Consider the following 19,549-nt stretch of genomic DNA (forward strand, 5'->3'; position numbering starts at 1 on the left):
ATGTTGACCCCTTTGCTGGGATCGCTCTCCCCCCCCAGACGGTGACATAGTCTGGTATTCTCACCACCCAAACGCCATCTCCTCCTCTCCTTGACTATCCTATCCCTACTCAGGCTGTCCTGGGAAGCCCCTCTAGCCCTCCTGTTCAATTTTTTTCCTTGTAACAATCACTATTGCCTGGAATTACTTATTTTATTTGTTAGTGAGACCTCCTCTGTCTTACTAATCCCCACTGCCTCACATGGCGCCTGGGTACCAAGAGTTCAAGAAATATTTGTTAAATGAGCAAATAAATATATAATGAATCTGAAACATAGTGGGCTTTAAATGCATGTGGGTCCCTCTTTTATTATCCATTCCCAGTGCAGCTTCCTTCCTGGCAGCCCCCACCTCCCTGCGCCCCGGCTAGCACATGGGTGTGCATGCTCACGCACGGGCATGCACACATACATACATACATGCACACAAACACACACGACCAAAATAAATCCCCAAATGAAACCAAAGACCAAACCCCAAACAAGAAAGCCCTGTGCTAGGAAGGGGATGCTAGGGGTCACTAGGTTCACAAGACCAGTTCACTGGTCACTGGGTCCAAAACCAGTTGTAAGGCTCCGCCTGGCTTACTTGAGGCTATAAGAAGTCTGGGTCACTGGAAGGGGCGCAGGGCAATCCCTCACTTCTCAGCATGAAGCTGGTGGGCCACTGAGCCCTGGGAAGAACCTGGATTCTGTCTCTGGTTCTTCAGCCTTGTGGGTGGGAGATGGTGAGGAACATGTCCTGAGGGTAAGGACTGGTCTGCTTCATTCACACCATATCCGATGCTTTCAACTCAGAGTAAGTGCTCACTGAATGCTTGTTAATGAATAAGTGAATGAGGGTTGGGTTGGATAGCAAAAGCAGAGGGGACTGGCCACTAGTATCCATGGAAGTCACCAGCTTGGGACATGGTGCCAAGTACTGCTCAATGCCACCAACCAAGAGTACCTCCAATAATACATCCTATCATGCTCCCACTCAATAACCTGTAATGGCTCCCACTGCCTCTGAGAAAAAGTTTGGATTCTGTTGTCTGGCATTCAAGGCCTGCCTCCTTTCCTCTCTCCCTGCCTCCCTGCGACTTTGCTTTCATCCATTCATCCATCCCTCCATCCCTCCATCCATCCACCCACCCATTCTCTCATGCAATATTCACTCAGTCCTCACCAGGTTCTAGACAATGTGCTAGGTGCTGGGATCAATTCAGCTCTTCACTTCTATAATAATTTATCTCACGAAATATCCATGTCAAATCCTGTCAGCCCTACCTTCAAAACATACAAACAATGTGGTTATTTCTTACCACCTCCACAGTCTCTGCCCTGGCCCAAGCCACTAGCTTCTCACCAGGCTTACTGCAAAAGCCTCCTGCCTGGGCTCTCTGACTCTCACCCCCCACCCTTCCATCTGTTCTCCACGCATAGCCAGAGGCAAATCAAGTCCCTCTTCTGTCCAGAATCCTGTTGGTCTTGTCATTCTCCAGGAGAAGCCAAAGTCCCTACAATGGCCCAGAAGTCAAGCATACTTTGTGCTCCCCACCCTGATACCTCTCTGAACTCTCCTAACCTCCCCCTCACTCACTTCCCTCCACCACACTTGCCTCCTCACCATTCCTTGAATCCAGTGAAAATGCATCTGCCTCTGGGCCTTTATAGTGACTGCTCCTTCTACAGAGAACCCTCTTCTCAAGACAGCTATGTGGCTCCCTCAGGTCTCTGCCCAAATGATCCCTTCCCAGGGAGGCCATACCTGACCCTCTCTTTGAAACAACTCTTTTCATCTTCCTTCCTCTGCCTTATTTTTCTCCATACTCCTTGACATGCCACCACTTATGACTTTGCATGTTGTCGATCTCCAGCTCCTTGACTGCAAAGCCGTGAGGCAGTGAACTGGCTCCCTGCACTTAGTGTGATGTCCTTAGTGCCTGGAGCACAGTAGGCCCTCAGCAGGGCGCTGTTCCTAGAATGAATGAACCCCCCCCCCCACCACCACTGTTTCATTCCTTAGCTATGGTGGTTATTTTCTTCCTCTGAAGGACTTCCACATTCCTTCAGTCAGTGGTTCCCAAGGGTCTGTTTGTAATCATCCCTTTGGTCTCTCATTAAACAGATTTGCAGACCCTTCCCCAGCATCAGATTCATAGGCTCGCCCCAACCTGCTTCCCCTCTTACCATCTCTGGCCCTTTCTAAAGGGCCCGCACACCTGCTGGGACTTCACACGGCCTCTCCCTCGATGCCCCCCATCAGTCCCAATGCCCTGTCAGCTTGCCCGTCGCCCATTTCATGGCCACCTGCTCCTCTCTTCTGTTCTTGTTCACCTGGAGGCCTGACCAGCTTCCTCATGAGCTTCCAGCCTCATCCTTCCAACCCGTTACCCTCACTGGGGCCACGGGATCTTCCAAACAAGCCAGCCTGGTCACATCAGTGCCCAGCTTAGAACCATTCAGCCCACTGCCCTTGGCTTGGCCTGGCTAGCTCCCCAGCGCAGTACTCCCAGCCCCTGCCTAGCGCCTTCTGCTCTGGGCGGCTGGTGGTGGCTTCCTCCCCCGCTCAAGCTGCGCTTTCGCCTGGGGCACCCTTTCCACTTCCTACCTTCCTTCCAGTTGGCTAGCTCTTATTTATCCTTCACTCTGCTGCCCTGTGAGGACCCCTTCAGGTGGTTTCCTAAAAGCCCAGCAAAGGGCTGGCGGGTGGTGCCTCCTCTGGGCTCTGCCCACCCCCTACTCCCGCCGCCCAGCTTCCCCCAGCCTGGCTGATAGCACACTGGTTTGCAATTTGCAATGACTTGTCTCCCTGCCAGACCTGGGACTCTGGGACTGTGAAGCGACTGTCATCATGGTCAGGCTTTGGAGTCAGGCTGCTGGCTGGGTGCCCTTGGGCAGCTCACTGTCTCAGAGCCTCAGTTTTCTCATGCGTAAAATAGGGATAAGACTGGCCAGAGGCATGTTGTATTCCGTGAGTTTTGCAGGGCCCTGAAATAGCACCTGTGTACACCATTCTCACCCGCATCGTGATTCAGATACTGGCCCAGGGAAGGAGCCCTGGGGGGGCTGGGCGGGGGAGGGGGGCTCTGACCTGTAGGTGCAACTGGCTGCCCGGCTGGTGCCCCCCCCCACCCCACCCCCAGGGCCTCCTCCTGTGTGCTGGGCCTGTGTGCTGGGCTGGGTCAGAGGGACAGCTAATTACCTTGGCCTCCCTGTGATTTTCTCCTTCCTAAGAAGCGTCAGTTTGCTTCAGTTGATATTTTAAAATACATCTTTGCTTTGTGGGTAAAGGAAGCATCTTTTCAGGTTCATGTTTTCTTCCCTTTTGTTTTCTCTTCTGACCTTTGAGCCTGTTCTCTGACTTCACCTCCTGGCCTGGTTTGAGCATGGCTTTTTTTAGTCGACCTTTTGCATCCAACCTTTTTCCTGGAGCCAGACTCCCTTCCCCTCCTCTAGGTCTCAGGGCTACTTGGTTGGGGAGAGGGTGATGACGTACGCCTACTGCCATCCGAGTGCCTGCCCCCTCCCCATGCACCCCCAGGGCCAGACTGCACCAGGCACTGTGTGTGCGCTGATGCCTGGCTGTGGTAATGAGGGCACGGAGAGGGCACACCCCAGCCCAGAGACAGCAGAGCCCACGCTCCCAGGCCCATGCCCTCTGCACTAGCCTCCACGGCCTCTCATTCAAAGACTGCTGAGCCACCAGGCTGGCCAAAGTACTAGGACAGAGTAAAGTCACTGGTGTGAGTACAAAGATCCCACAGAGAAGAAACAAAACCCCTCAGAATTTCTATCTGCCTGTGAGTGAAAGAACAAACAGAAGAAGGAAACAGCAAATTGCCAGGTTTGGATGACTCTAAGTTGAATTGCGAGTGGCACCAGATTTTACATACCACTAAGAAAAAAAAAGCACTTCCAATAAAACCAGGAGGTGCCGCCAGCTGTAAGATGTACCCTGGACACGGGAATGTGACCGTGTGGAAAAAATGTGCATCCTCATATGAACAAAACAGAGTATTGACAGTGGTTACATCAGGTCACTAGGGGATGTGGGGAGAGGAAGAGAGGTCCTGTTGCAATGGACCCTTCTGTATCAGGCCATTTGTTTCAAGAAGCAGGCCCTTAGTTTTGTAATTCAAATGACTGCAGTTTAAAAAAGGAAAACAGGGTTTTCCAAGCGGTAGCTGCCTGGTTTCCTTTCTGGCCACCTCCTGGCCTGGGGACACAGTAATTGGCAGCTTTGGGTGCCCCGCTGGGGACTTGTGTTGGGGGAGGGCAGGTAAGCGCCAGGCACACTCTTTCCAGAGCTCGGTCTGTGTGGGTCTAATCAGCAGAAATTTCCCTTTATTAAGGCCTGGCCCCCAAACCCATCATTAAGGGCTCTTCAAGCTTAAAGTCTACGGTGGACCAACCACAAACAATGTGACAAAGCCCAATTTCCCAGGGAACAGGACAGCTGAGAGCTCTTCCCCCTAGACCTTTCTATGCTTTATTCTGCCTCACAACATGCTATAGGACCTCTAGACTCATCTGTCCATCTGTCCTTTACTGCCCTCTGTCCAGCTAGACTATAAAGGGTGGGAGACCGCAGATGACCTCGCTGCACAAAGATGTCAGGGAGTTTGACTGTGGGGTTCCTGGGCAACTGCCCACAATCATTTCCAGACCCTCCTGTAGATACTAGGTCAAGAATGAGGTTGCATGAAACAGACGGCCTCCCCCAGGGCTAGGCCCTTGAATGCAACAGTCAAAACCAGACTAGACAAGCTTCCTGTCCTCAAGGAGCTGATTGTCTAGAGGGGAGACAGACAACAAACAAGGGAATAAATAGAGAAAAGAATGTTAATATGATAAATGCTGTGAAAACACAAGTGCCATGACAGGGAATGTTCTTTCTAGATGAGGGATGGCCTCAGTGGGGAATTGCCACTTAGCCTGATGAGAAGGAACCTATCCTAAAGAAAGAAGGAGAAAAAGCATCTAGATGGTGAAACAGCATATGCAAAGGCCTTGAGATAGGAAAGGGGCTGATGAGTTTGAGGAATGGAAAGGAAGCCAGTAAGCTAGAGAAGAGTGAGTGAGGAGAGAGGGGTGGGATGACCAGCTAGAGAGGCTGGGTTTTATCTGTGCCTCATGGGGAAGACTGCAGAGTTTGAAGCAGGGAGCACCACTGTCTGATTCATATTGTTAAAGGAGTCCATCTGGCCACTTAGGGAGAACAGATGATGGGAGGAAGGGTACAAGAGAAGATGGGGGAACCAGTGAGGGAGGTCACCCTTTCATTTATTCAACATGTGTTTATTCAACAATGTTTTAATGAAATTTCTGAAAAACACAAAAATAAAAACAAACAAAACTCATCAGCTAGAGCCTGTCTCCAGAGGTCCAGGGTCTGCTGCGTGGGCATTGGCAGTAAGAGGAGAGGCAGGAAGGTCTTCTGAACAAGGAGACATTACAGTGGGGTCTTGAAGGATGGCTATGGGGTGTTCCAGGGGTGGATATGGCTTGGGCAAAGCCTCAGAGGTGATGGAAAAGGTCACTGTGAGTGGGGGCTGTCCTCCAATCTCTATAATTGGCTAAATTCCTGACCGACTTAGTGCACGAAGTAATTCACTGACAAAAAGTGGTATGAAGGTGAAGCATGGAAGATACTGGAAGGGTCGGTGGGGGAAAAATTACAGACGGGGGTTGAGGAGTTTGGCAGTGGGGAACACTGAAGGCCCTGACCAGAGAGTGGCAGGACAAATGGGCATTCTGAGGGTGTCCCTGGTAGCCATGAAGGGGGCTAAGGCAAAATACAGGTAGAGAGGATGAAGGTGAGCACAGGCTGGTCTTCCCATTCTGATTCTATGAATAGTAATACTAGTCATACTAACAACAGATACTTCATAGAGCTTCCTGTGAAGAGCAACAAGCACTGTTCTAAGATCCTTACACCTATTAAATTATTTAATCTGCACGAGAACCCTATGGAATAGGTACTTATTCCCATTTACAGGCAAGGTAACTGAGGCACAGACAGAGTAGATCATTTGCTTAAGGTCACACAGCGAGGAAGCACTGGGGCTGGGAATCAAGCCCAAGCTCCCAGCCTCCAGTATCTGCTCTTAACATCTGCCCTGTGCTGTCTTCTCCATTTTAGGCCCCACAATTCTGCATCCTGGAATTTTGTCTCCTTGACAGAAAGAACCACTCCCTGACAGTGCCTTTGGCTGTCCTCTGAAGCCCTAAGAATTCAGCAATAGGTCCTTCCACAGACACAAACTGGCCACCTCCCCCTCACAGCACAGTTGCTAACCAGGTGACCAGGGGCAAGTCCCTGATCCTCTGTGAGGGAGCGGCAGAGTGAGGATAGAATGCTATTCTCACGGGATGGACATGAGAACTGTGTGACCACTGGCATGGTCACCACTGTAGCCACCAGGCATGGAGCAAGGGCTGGGCAGGGTCCTTGACTCCCAACTTGCATCATCTCCACAAGGGCGACCGCCATCCCCGCCACCCCCCCCCACAGGTGAAAACACTGAGGCTCAGAAAGGAGCAATAACACCCACAGAAACACAATTTGGCAGAGCTGGGATCGGAATTGCAGCTCCCTCAGTAGGGTCTAGGAGACGCTTGAGGCACTGAAGACTTCTCTCCTCAAATTTGTGTGACTCTAACCCTCTGAGGGGTTACTGGGGTATCTTTCGGGGAGTGAGGATGAAGAGCAAGGATGTGGCTGATTCCTGGGGCCCAGCTCTGTCTCTGCTAAGGGGTCAGCCTCAAAGGTATCCTGAACTTGCTCCTGCGTGCAGCTGTGTTGGGGACATGGGGTAGGTATGAACAGCCCTGTTCCCGGCTTGGGGTCTGGCCCAAGGCCTTGCCCTTTCTCCTGGAGGGTTGTGGGGGTATGTGAACTTTGAGGGGTGGCAGCCAATATCATGATGGAGTCCCGGGCTTCTGGGCTCTCTGCCACCTCAGGCAACACTGCTCCGGGCCTCAGTTTCCCCTTGAATCCAAAGGGCACAGCAGGAGGATAAGGAGCTGGGCTTTCCTCCCAGCTTTGAGAGTCTGCCCAAACCAAAGCACGTCTCCAAGACCGGCTCTCCTCTTCTCTAAATGGGACCAGTGGCACTTGGGAAAGGTAAAGGAAGGTATGCTCGGAGCACCTAGCACAACAAGGTCTCGCTTAACGACAGTGGCTGTTATTACTCCAGGTGTCCCACAAGGCTGCAGTGGGGCTCAGGGGAGCTCACCGTGTGAAGGCTGGTCAGCCACTTTCCAACACTGGTGTTTGTGTTCATTTTTAGCTGCTGTGGTCCCATTACAGAGGTTTGACCCTGGAGTTCAGAGAGATTCCCTGGAGAAGGTTTTGGAGGTCCCAGGGCAAAGGAAGCTGATGGAATTCCCTTCTCTTGAGGGCTTCAGGGCAGATTGGGACCCCAAGGTAGACTCCACAGCCTTGGATTTGAAAGCTCAGGACATCGGGCATGAGAAAGGGGTGGCAGAGTCCCCAGACTTCTTCCTCTATTGGCCCCCATTTTATAGATGAGGAAACTGAGGCCCTGTGAGATCCAAGGACTGTGGGTGGTGGTGCAAAGTCTTGGACACAGAGGTTACTCATGGTCTAGTCCCCAAGCTGGGCATTAGCTCTCAGCTACCACCTCGCACCTGGGGCTGCCCGGCTCCTCAGTGACAGCCGTCTCTGGAGCTGATTCATCTCCGGGTTTGGCCAGGAGCTTGGCACACGGCCTGGCACAGACCAGCTACTCAGCCAATATTGGTTATATTGATTTACACTCTCTCCTTTCTTCAAGATCCTCCGAACTTGGAAACTTGAAATTGGCTGGAGGTGGATGGGGAGAAAGGCCTCATTTTAATCTGAAGTGAGTCATGTAAGTTGACAAATTTAGAAGTGGCCTAAAGAGCTCTTGATCTCCTGCCTTCAGATAGTTGCTAGAAGAGACTGGTTCTTGACAATTTTTGCATTACAAATGCACATGTGTCAGCGTGGACACTGTCCCCGGGACTGTGCCCCGCCTGGGACCCCCTCATGAGTCTGCTAGACCCTACTAAGGGAACCTTCTCTACAGAATTTCTCTGGGCTGAACAGGGGTTGCTGCTCTCTCAAGCTTGCTCCTAAGAACTAGATCCACATGGGTGTGCGCACGCACAGCCATGAGCTCCTTCCCTCCAGCTCTGTCCCTTACCCATGACCTTGAGTAGCAGCAATGCCTGAGCAATCTTGCATCTTAGACATTTAAAGTCCTAGTGGGCACATCTGGCCCGAAAATCCTTGTTTTAAAGATGGAAACTGGTACCCAGGGAGGGACTGTGATGAATCCAAGGTCACTTGGGGTGTTTGTCAGGCTAGGCTGCACCCAGGTATCTCCTTCCCCACTCCCACTCAAATCCATTCTGTGGCCCTGGTTCTTCCCCGGGGGCTAGACCACTTGGTTAGCCAGGGCTTTTGCTCTCTCCAGGAGGGAGTTCTGCTGTGTCAACTCTGCAGTAGCCACCGAGAAGTTCAGGAAGTGCTGGCCGGTAGGTGGGCACGTTGGCTGGCAGGCTCTGCTGACCTTGGGCATGGCCCAGCTCAGCCCCTTCCCCTGTGCTGTGTGAACAAGCAAAAATGTGAAGGGAGAAGGAAACCATTTCTGAAGTGAGCCCCGGCACAGAGGATGCCGTATCTGGCTGCTACTTCTAGAAACTGCCCTCCTGGGCAAGGACTACCCCCTGCCCACCCCTCCTCCATAAGAATCAGAGTCCTGAGGAAGGACAGCAATACTGAGCTGAGGCCTAGACACCGGGGAGAGGCAGCTGTTTGACCTTGGGCATACCCACATGCCTCTTGGCCTCAGGTGCCCCATCTGTGAAACAAGTGCTGTCTGTATTGTTATTATTTTATTGAGCCCAGTGTCTATTTCAGCTGCCATTTATTGAACTAAAAGAGACCCATTAGAAGTTCATCAAAAAACAATTGCCTTCACTTCTGCCAAGCATTGCCCTAAGCACTTTAATTTTACTTAATTCTCCTAGCAATCCTATGAACTGGAGACTTTCGTTATTCCATTTTATAGATGGTGGGACTAAAGCACAGAGAAGTTAAGAAACTTGCACTAGATCACACAGCAAGGAAATGGTAGAGCAGGAATTAGAATCCTAGAATCTGTGTTTTAAACTCCTCCCTGTACTACAGTCTTTGTTGTTTGTTTTGAGCTGCCAATTACTGAGCACCTACTGTATATGAGCACTCTGCTGGGTATGTGATTGTTGACCCTTGTTGACTTCTCACAATAGCCCTGAGCGGAAGAGGAAACAAAGGCTCCTGTGTGGTGCATCAAAATGTCCAAGGTCCCACAGTAACCGAGCTGGGGAGGCAGGTCCTTTATAGGTTTTATCTTATTTACTGTATTTCACTGACTCTAAGGTACGTCCATTGTAAGATGCGAGGCTGCTTTATATATACTTAAGAAAGAAAAGGGCACGACTTGTTCTCCTGTGACATGCCACCACTTGTAACAGGCACCCCTTTCAGAGATGTCAAAATGTGCATGTGGGAATCAGCTGTATTCACAACAACCCTATAAGGTGGTCACTACTGTCCCTATTTTACAACTAGGGAACCAAGGCTCAGCGCCCAGGTTTTGGATTTGATGCTATGCAGGCTCGGCCCAGACCTGGTCCTGAACCACCTGCTACAACACTGCTAACTGGGCCCTGGGCCCACGTGGGATACGCACCCCCACCCTCGGGCATAGGTGAGAACGCTGAGAAGACTCAGGCGGTGGAAGCCCACTTTGCTCCGGATGAGGTTTTGGCCTTCACCCAGGGCAGAGGCCTCAGCCAGACTGGGGGATACCCCAAAATGGATCCCCACTGCTCCACAACCTTGATGGGAAAATGTGATGGTTCAGCCTCCCGGACCACAATTGAGCTCTTGCTCCAGCCCAGTGAGGCAGGGGTTTGAGGGAGCCAGGCTGGAATGAGCTTCTCTAGATGACATTCCCCACGTCCCCATGCAAAGCAGTCCCTGGGGTGGCCAGACATGGCCAAGTGGAGCAGCCCAAGCCAATGTGGGGAATGCCACTGCTTTACAGAAAACTGCTCTCAAGGTGGGCATAGGAGCCCCACAGAGACCTGCTTCCTTTCTTTGAAGCTATATGGCTCCTGGACCCAAAACAGGGTCATTCATGTCTGGCTTCTCCCCACAGGCTCTTCCAACCCCATACTCCACCATAGCAAAACGTCCCCCGGCCTTTGCAAAAATTAAATCCACCTGCCTGTCTCCTCTGGGACTCAGACTTTCCCCTTTGAGGCCATCTTTTGAGGAAGCCCTCTGGGGACCTTCTTCCAGAAGCAGGACAGAAGCTCAACGTTTCTGAATGTCTGGCATGACCGGGGCTGCATATGGGGCAGCCTTCTCTCCATCACGTTACACACTGTCTTGTTAGGCAGGTCGCTTCAACCCCACTTTACATGTCAGAGCACCAACCTCAGCAGGGCAAAGCTACTGGCTCAAGGTCACAGCAGTAAACACGGGTGTTAGGATTTAAATGCAACTCTTTCTGATGGCACAGGAGGAGGCCGTTTTAATATCCATCTCTGGACAGGACCTGAGCCAAGTGCTCCCTTTGCATTACTTTACTCAATCCTTACACAACAAATAACACTATGATGATAATAACACTATTGTCATTCCCATTTTACAGATGAAGAAACATCCTCTGAGACTTCAAGGGGCCCATAACCCAGGCCAGGCACTTCAGCAGAATCCCACTTGCCTCCCATGACATCTGGGAAGGTGGGTACTTTTATGGAGAATAAAACTGAGGTTAAGTCAGTAGTTCGACCACATATGGCTATCTAATGGTAGAGCCACTTGGGTGAGGCTTGGAATAAGCAACTATCCTCTCACACCTGAAATGAACAAATGAACATTTGTAAAATGGTCGAGGATACATTTTAGCTATTAGTAATGACTATTATGATTAGCATTTTAGAACTTGGTGATTACCCCACCAGGTTGGTGTTGCTGTCCCCATTCTCCAGATGAGAACCACAAGGTTGCCAGAGCATGAGTGGAAGAGATAAGAAGGCACTGTGGGCTCTCAACCCTCTGCTATGCAGGTCTCCTGGGCCTAGCATAGCCCCCTCCAAACTCCCTTGTCCACTTCCAGCTCTCCTTTCTGGAGCTCATGAGCATTGGGTCTGCCCAGGACTGGCTGGAATTCCTGCCCCATGGGTTTCTGGCTATGGACAGTCCCCAGCCAGCTCTAAAATGATGGAAAGGAGAAAGAGCACCCGAGACCTAGGTTTAAATCACAGCTGTTCCTCTCATTTGCTATGTAACTCCAGCAAGTTCTTAACTTCCCTAGGCCTTAGTTTCTTTATCTGTAGAATGGATGTTTGTGAGGAAGAAATGAAACACTGTACAAAGGACTTCCTAGCAGTAAACTAGTAGAATATTAGGGATTGTAGTGGGCCCAAGTGTCTCTCCCCAAATTCATGTCCACCTGCAACTTCGAAATGTGGCCCTATTTGGAAATGGGTCTTTGCAGATGTATTTAAAGATCTTAAGACAAAATCATACTGGAGAGATGGGCCCTATGTCCAGTGACTGGTATCCTTATAAACAAAACAGAGGACAGGGAGATACACAGAGAAGAAGGGGATGTAAGGACGAAGATAGAGATGGAGCTCGCAGAGACACAGCCACGAGCCATAGAAGGCCAGGGACCGCTGGCGAGCCCGGGAAGCTGGGGTTGAGGCAGGGTGTGTGCAGTCTCCCTTGGTCAGACGTCCAGCCTCCAGAACTGTGAGAGACATTTCTGGAGTTTTAAGCCACCCGGGTTGCGGCCATTTGCTCAGGCAGCTACAGGAAACAAACTGCGACGACGGCAGCTCATACCTCAGCCTTGCAGGTCTAGACCCTTCCCCCGAGGGCCAGCTGGCAGGAGAATCTGCCCTCACTGAGGACACAGAGCAGGCAGGATCAGCACCCCCTCTTTCTAGGGGAAAGCAAGAGGCCAGGGGGCTGACAGGACTTGCCTGAGGTCACCTGTCCCTGACTGACCTGGGCCTAGAACCTGGCTCTCCTGCCTCTTGAACCCAGGCCTCCTCTCCCAGACCTGGCAACCTCCGGAGTCTTGGAGACTGCAGCCCTGGCCACCTTCCCTTGCCTCTAGCAGGCTGGGCCGTCTTGCCTTCCACTCCTTGGACCCTGTAGGCCTTTACCGGATTGCACAGGATGTGTCTCAGGCCTTGAAAACAGCCCTCTGTCCACGCAGGGCTCCCTACGGCAGATTAGGGTGAAGCTCTCAGCACATTCCCTGGTGTCCAGCAGGTTCCCAGGGCTTGCTGCAAGCATCAGCTCTTCTGTATGGTCATCCTACAGCTGCCTGCTGAAGTGGGCACTGATTCCCATTCTACAGATCAAACACCAGGGCTGGAAGAGGCAAAGTGACTAACTCAAAGGTCAAATTCTTAAACAGCCGAGGTTTCAAACTCACACCTTCTGATTCTTAGTCCAGACTGATTCTCAAACACCATGACGTCTGTTCACGGAGCTGCCCCTGTGGATCCCACCCCGAGCCCAGCCCTCTATGTCCACCACTTTCCTCACTTGCCCCGTGCAACGGCCTGAAAGGTGCATACTCTTACCAACAGTTCCACAGACGGGGGGACTGAGGCTCCACCCTACTTCCTACCTTGAACTCCAGAGCCATCTTCCCCATCTCCTACCACCACTGACTGTCCCGGTCCAGAGGCATATTCTCCCTGAATATTTTCTTGTTTGAGGCTCCCACTGGAAGGGAGAAATGATTACTGGATGTTCAGTGCTCTGGCCTTGGAGAGTGCAGGGTGGGCCAGGTGGACCAGATTCCAGGCAGGAAAACCACTGCTGCCTCCCACACTGTTCTGTGTGATCTAGGAGGGGTTGGGGAGGGAGCCTGCCCACCCCCCACAAAGTGTGTATGCCTGTGGCGTCCGGCACTTGTACCCCAGACCGCTCTGCTGCAGACCCTAGAAACTAAGAGGGATTGAGGGAACCATGCCCCTGCACCTCAGGGTCCCCCGCAGCCTGCACCTTCATCCTGCACCTAAAATGTGCCAACTGCCTCACACACATTACTTAGAATCTTCCCCACAGCACTGCTTTAAATCTGTTCCCCTTCTAGAGAGGAGAAAATTGAGGTTTACAGAAAATAAGCCATTTCCCTCACTGTCACAGAGCTGGGGATACCCATTGCCACGACTCAACCCCAAGGCTCGGTGAGTCTCTGAGGAGCAACCCCCAGCCACACTGCTGAGAAAGATGGCCTTGTTTGCCATATGAAGCTTCACCGGCCCACAGAAGGGCCGGATTTAGCTATGAAGGATGCCACCAGAGCCTGGCAGTGGGATGGGAACTGGAGGGCTGGAGACGTGAAGGTCAGTCTCACTCTGGCTTCTGATTGCCAGGGGACCTCAGTTTCCCCAGATGTGGCAGAAGCCGGCCAAAAGCATAGTGCCCAAGTTACCCCCAGTTCTGAGAGCCTCTGAGCTCCCCCAAACCTATTCTCAATGGCCTCGTCTCCCCCAGGTACAAAGCTATAGAGATGAGAGCCCTGAGACACCTGTGAAAATGCAGTTCTCAGGACCTCATGAATCACTGGGTAGGGGGATCCAGAAATTTGTCCTCTACCAGGTGATTTTTTAGGTCCACTAATGCTTGAGTCCTACCAGCCTAGAGAGTTCCCTTCTTTCTTCCCCTCCTGACCTTGGTCAACTGCAGCAGCAAGGTGCTCCCCTGCTTGGACTCCAGCCCCTGGTGCCAATCATACGTCTCTGCACAGCCTTCTACAGTGCTCTAGGCTCTCGGACAGCAGTGGGGTAAGGCAGGGCAGGAATAGGCATGTCCTGGGCACAGAGGAGACTGAGGTGCAGAGGGGACAAAGCAACTTGCCCAAGGTCATACAGCTGGTCAGAAGTAGAGGCTGAACCTGATGTGCTCATCATTTTACCTTAGAATCAAACATCTGGGAAAAACCAGGGGTCAAACAGGTCCCTGCTACTTCATACCTGGGACCCAAGTGAGTTGGTAAGGTACTCTACTCTCCAGCAAGCACAGCGTGACCTTGGACAAATTCCTGCTCCTGGCTGGGCCTCAGTTTCCCTGTTATGAATGGGTCTGCCAGGTAACTTTTTAGAATGCACACATTTGCTCTGGCTTTCTAGGTGCCTTCAGTTCTACCAGGTAAGAGGGTGGCACAGCTGTGTAGGACAGGGGCACACGTGTCTGGGAAGGACTCTGCTCTTACCCTCAGGAGACTCTCTGGACCCTTTCTTGGAGCATCACCCACACATTCCAAGTTCTTGGACTGTTGCTTCTCAAGATGTTGGTACCCCAAACTGGAGCTGACCTCATAGAGGCAGGGAGGGGAGGGTCTAAGAGGGCAGACAGGGAAGCTAATGGCCTAGCTTCCATCCTGTCTCTGCCATGTTCCAGCTGTGTGACCTTGGATAAGCATCTCCACTTCTCTGCACAGCTTCCTCATCTATGGCATGGGAATAACATGGCTATGGGAGGCCCTGCCGAAGGGATGGATGCAGAGCAATAAGCTTGGTAAGTGCTAGCTGGCATATTATTATTTACCCAAGTCTCCTGACCCATACCTGTACTAGGTGGGGAGAGAAGAGAATGAGGGGCCCCACATTTGAGTCTCTTTACAGCATAAGCCACAGGCAGCTTTTCTGTGGTCTGGAGAGGACTCTGAGGGCTGCTGGCAGTACCCTGGACGCCAGCTCCCAAGACTCCATATCAGAGTGCTGATTTCCTCAGGCCAGAGAACAGGAGTGGTGGGGCCAGTCCAGACTCCCGGGAGTCTGGGCCATGGGCAGCAGCTCCTCCTGCCCCCTCCTCTCTCCCCTTTCTAACTCTAGGCAACCTTCTCTGCCACACATCAAGAATCCAAGATGGCTTTTGCTGAGCCCAATCACAGTTCCCCGGGAATCTGGGCTGTCTCTTGCCTGGCCAGTGTCCCTCTGTCCTCACAGGTAGCCCCGAGGGCCAGCCTCTCCCCAGTGCCCACAGAGGCACCTTCACTGCCACAGAAAATGCCTGGAAGCTTAGGGGTGTATGTGAGCCTGCGGCATCCACAGAGGAGCTGCATCTGTGTGCCTGGGCCATTTCCATGCATATGCAACCTGCATTCGTTCACCTGTGGCCACGTTCCAGCATACTGGGTGCCCACTAATGCACAGACAGGCATGCAGATGGCATTCGGGACACCACATATGTGTGCTTGTCATTTCCACATGGGGTCCAGCCCACACGAGACCACATGCCACATTTGTGGCTGCTGCCCGGCACTGTGTGCAGGCTGGTTAGTCCCCATGCAGCCTACTGCATTCCTGTTAGAGCTACAGGCATGTGTGGGTATGCCGCGTTCACAGGTATATGTGTGCGTGTGTGCATGAGACAATCGTGTGCCTGCTGTAGCATGCAGGTGAGCAGGTGGTGTTCAGGGATAGGAGTTGTAGTCCCATGTGCTGAGGTGTGTCTATGGGCACAGGAAGTCTATGTGCATATGATCTATGAACATATACAATACACTACTACGTATACTATATTTGTGTGTGTGCATCTGTGCAGATCTGTGGTTGTGTGTATGCCCTGATGAGAATGGGACTGGGGGTACAAAGGTAGCTAAATAGCATGGGCCATTTGTATCTCTCCTGGACTCCCCCTACAGGGCTCCCCCGGAGCTGTGGCAGCCCCTCCCTGCCACTGCCCCTTCAGCGAAGTTGGCCTGCGCTCCAAGCCCCCTCCTACTGCACACGTCAAAGGAGAATTTCTCCGGATGGCGCCTGCAGCTCCTGGAAATGCCCCAAACGTCAGCTCTGCCTCTTCCCAGCGATTTGGAGAGCAATGCAGGCAAGGAGGGGAGCCCACTCTGTGATGGGCGAGGGGCACTCAGCGTCACACCCAGACCCTCTGGGGCTGAGCTCACCTACTTAGCTTACCCTTCTGAAGGTCGAGCCTGGCTGGGCCTCTGCGTGGGGGCTCTGAGACCCCTAGGGGCTCTTCCCTGACTGGGGCAGTCCAGCCACAGAGATCCCTTCCCATACAACCTAGGTGAACAGAGGACAGCCATGGAATGGCCTCTTGGCTAGAAAGGATGGTTGTCCGCAGCAGCCCACCCATGGGGAGTACAGAGACCTGCTGGTGGGTTTCCCAATCCTGACCCTGCAGGGGGCAGGGAGGAGCCCCAGGTACCTAGCTCTCAGCCAGAAGCCACCCCAACCAGGGTGAACTGGGCTTCTGGGCTGAAAGTGCCAACTCCACCACCCAGCATGACTGCTGCAAAATGGCCTGGCCATCCCGCTCCTGCCCCCTTTCTGGCCATCTCGGGGACCTGGGGACTCATCCCTGCCACCACATGCCTTGGCTGGCCTGACCTGGTGGTCCTGGCATGCAGCAGCCCACCTGCCAGGGGGACCCACTGTGGGAGCCTCCCTCTGCTTCTGTCCTGGAACCCAGTGGGGGCCGGGCAGGAGGCACCCTCTAGTCCTCTGCGTCTCCCTGGGACGAAGCTCAGAGGGAAGAGGACCTTGCCCCCTGCTACCGGCTTGCCGGTCCTTGCATAACATCCATCCAGGGGCATCTAATGAGCAGAGGATGCCGGCATCTACCTGAGACCCTGGGCATCCGCTTGTCCGAGATCCCCCTGCTCAAGTCCCCAGCACCCCAGTCCTATCCCCCAGCACACGGACCCTCATACTAGTGTCTCCCTCGGCAGCGGCTCCCAATGCAGCCTCAGCTGCTGCCAGATAAACAAGCCCTGCTCCCCCCCCCCAACGCTGCCGCCACCACCATCAGCACTGAAAAAAATCAAATGAAATGAAACAAAATAAAATGGGTGAGGGAGGAAGGGGAGAACGGAGTGGGGCGCTTTTTATTTTTTATTTTCTCATGCTGGGGGATGCCGGTACTTACTTGGCTACGAAAATCACCACAAATCCGGCACGGTTTCCAGGCGGGCAGCCCCGTAATCGCGGTGCGGCAGCTGGTGCCGCGGCTGAGCCCAGCCAGCGTGCCCGGGTCCCTCTGCAGACTGTACCATCCTGCCCGAGCAGGTGGGGGGGCGGGGGGGGGGGGGGGGGCGCCGGCGCCGGCTTCTAGGAGAGCATCTCGTTGGCAAAATGCAATCTCGGGGGAGGCAGAGGCCGCCCCAGCCGCTGCGCTGCCGGAGGCTGGGGGAGGGGGCGGAGGACCGAGGACGAGGGAGGGACGCGGGGAGGGCTTGTTCTGGTGGGGGGGACTGGGGGAGGAGAGTGGGGGCAGGGGTGTGTGGACCGAACCACCACGGTGTTGTTTGCGGTTTTAATTCCTCCCGTGGGATCATGAGGAACTGAAGCTGGCAGAGTCCCAGGAATATGCCCGCTCCCCCGAAGTAGGAGGGAATGTCAAGGGCATGGTGAGGGTAGGGTTGGGGCTGAGTCGGATTGGAGGGCATCCTGCGACTGATGGTGGTGGGGGGAGAGTAATAGAGGAGAGGGGAAGATTTTGCTCAAATGGCCCCAAATCATCCCCCACTTTCTGGGGGCCTCCTTTGGCTGTGCAGGCTCTGGTTTCCTTCTCCTTTTGGTCAGGACACCCCTCAGACGGGTGGGGCAAAGGTCACATAGGGGTAGCAATGGACTCAACACAGACTAAACACATTTGTGGTTGCAAGTCCAATATGACAGAGACCGCACTAAGCTCCCTACTGCCATCTAAACACTACCCCTGTGGCCCAGCAGCCCCACCCAGGGGTACCCCCACCTGCCTGGGGGGCTACTGTTCTCTCAGAAGACCCCCTCAAGAGGCTGCTTATCTGCTCACAGATGCCCACTGGCAGGGGTGTCTCCATATGTCTCCCGTATCCACATCATCTACAGGGACATCTGTGAGGAGTTGAGAGGCTGATCATATTGGGGGGCGCTGACCATGTCCAGAGACTCCAGGGACCCCTGGGGAAGAATCTGCAGGAATGCAATCCTCCCAGCCAATTTACCCATTTCTTTCTGCCTTGTCTGTTACCCATTTAAGTCCAGACCTGCTGCCCCTTTAAATCCAGACTGGTGGGAGGACAGACCTGGGAGCAAGGTTAGGAGGGCACAGTAGGTGAAGGGGCTTCTCTTGGGTTCTGAGGCCTCGCTCTCCACTGCTCTGTCCCCCCCAGGAGGAGTGCCCTGGTTAGGAGGAGGGCACCGAAGGTGGAAGGACCTTCAGGACTGCTATCTCAGGGTAGCTGTCAATGTGCTGGGGGCACATGTTGGGGGAGAGCAGGGTTGGGGGTGGCCCCAGAAGGCAGCTCCAGATGGAAGCTGCCTCCTTTCCCCTGTCCCTACCCCCTGCCCGGTTCTGAGCTGCCTGCCTGAGCCTGAGCGTCCCGAGCTGCCTCTCCATCCCTGGGCTGGCACAGAATATCAATTTGTCTCGTGAAGCTGAAAGTCTGCACTGCACCAAAATCAGAACCTGGCCGGGCAGAGGGGCCACGGGAGGCAGAGAGCTGGGAGTGAGCACCAGCGGCCGGGCCTCTGTCAGTGGGCCATGTTGCTCCCCCTTGCTTTTTAGCCCTTAAGCCCACCAAGGGGTCCCCTTATGCTCCTGGCCAGGCAAAGTGAGATGTGCAGAGGATGCTGAGACGCTAAGGATGCTGAGTGCTGGGTGGCCCTGTGCTCCACGGTGCCAGGCAGGGAAGACTCCCGGCTGGGGTTCTGACAGAGCAGCCAGGACACAGCTCAGAGAGGCTCTTACCCTCTACCCCAAAAGCCCGGGAGAGGGAGTTGCCACGTTGACCCCTTCTTGGGGGTATAGATGGGGGGGGGGTTCCACTGGTCCTCTTCCAGGCAGAGTTCTAAGTTAGACCCTACCACAGGAGGGGCCAAGCCAGGAGTCCCTTATCCCTTCCCCAGGGTCTAGAGGCAGCCCCTGTCCCCCAACACAGGGTTACAGAAAAGCACTCTGAGATGGCCAGGGTGAGGGTGGGCACAAAAGGGCAGAGGGTGAAAGGCCCATTGAAGCTCACATGTGGTTGGGGCAGACATGTCTGTGCCAGGAATCCCACTGTCATTTCTGTGACAACAGGGGCTTTGGGGAGGATAGCAAACTGATTTTCCTGATTATAGAACAAAGAGCCCCAGAAGGGGCTGGTTATGAGCCACCATTTCCACAGTAATAATACTTTCTGTGTCCAGCACACTTCATAGTTTGCAAAGGCCACTGCAAAACAGTGAGTTGTTTGATCCTACCACTAGAATGACTTCTGTGAGCACCTGAATGACAGTGAGGAATTTGTGTGCGGTGACCAGGACACAGTGTTTCAAGCCAGGAGGGGGTCAGTCAAACCCCTGATCTCAGCTTGAGGACTCCAAGCCCACAGCTCCCTCCCTGTGAATGCCAGCATGGTGTGGGCTGGTTGGGAGCCCCAACACTCATCTGCTGAAAGTTCGGAGTCCTGCCTGCTCACTGGCCCCTGCCTGGGGTGGGCTGTGCTGTTGTTACCTGCAAACAC

The 19,549-nt window shown here is 53.4% G+C and overlaps 1 protein-coding gene across 10 annotated transcripts in view; it reads right to left on the reverse strand.

The window, feature by feature from the left end:
- The window catches only part of ATP2B2 (ATPase plasma membrane Ca2+ transporting 2), a 363,982-nt gene that overhangs the window by 145,794 nt on the left and 198,639 nt on the right, over positions 1-19,549 (reverse strand). For 3 of the 10 annotated variants that reach the window (XM_032841672.1, XM_032841669.1, XM_032841668.1), the window contains exon 1: positions 16,987-17,113. The exons of 2 other annotated variants lie outside the window; for them this stretch is intronic. The gene's annotated coding sequence lies outside the window, so the exon portion shown is untranslated. Of the gene's footprint in view, positions 1-16,986; positions 17,116-19,549 lie in introns of those variants that run through there. 5 more of the 10 variants (XM_032841673.1, XM_032841670.1, XM_032841671.1 and 2 more) reach the window with 2 other exon arrangements.

Source organism: Lontra canadensis, unplaced genomic scaffold (genome assembly GCF_010015895.1).
Source record: "Lontra canadensis isolate GAN:19392208 unplaced genomic scaffold, GSC_riverotter_1.0 scaffold124, whole genome shotgun sequence".
NCBI lineage: Eukaryota > Metazoa > Chordata > Mammalia > Carnivora > Mustelidae > Lontra > Lontra canadensis.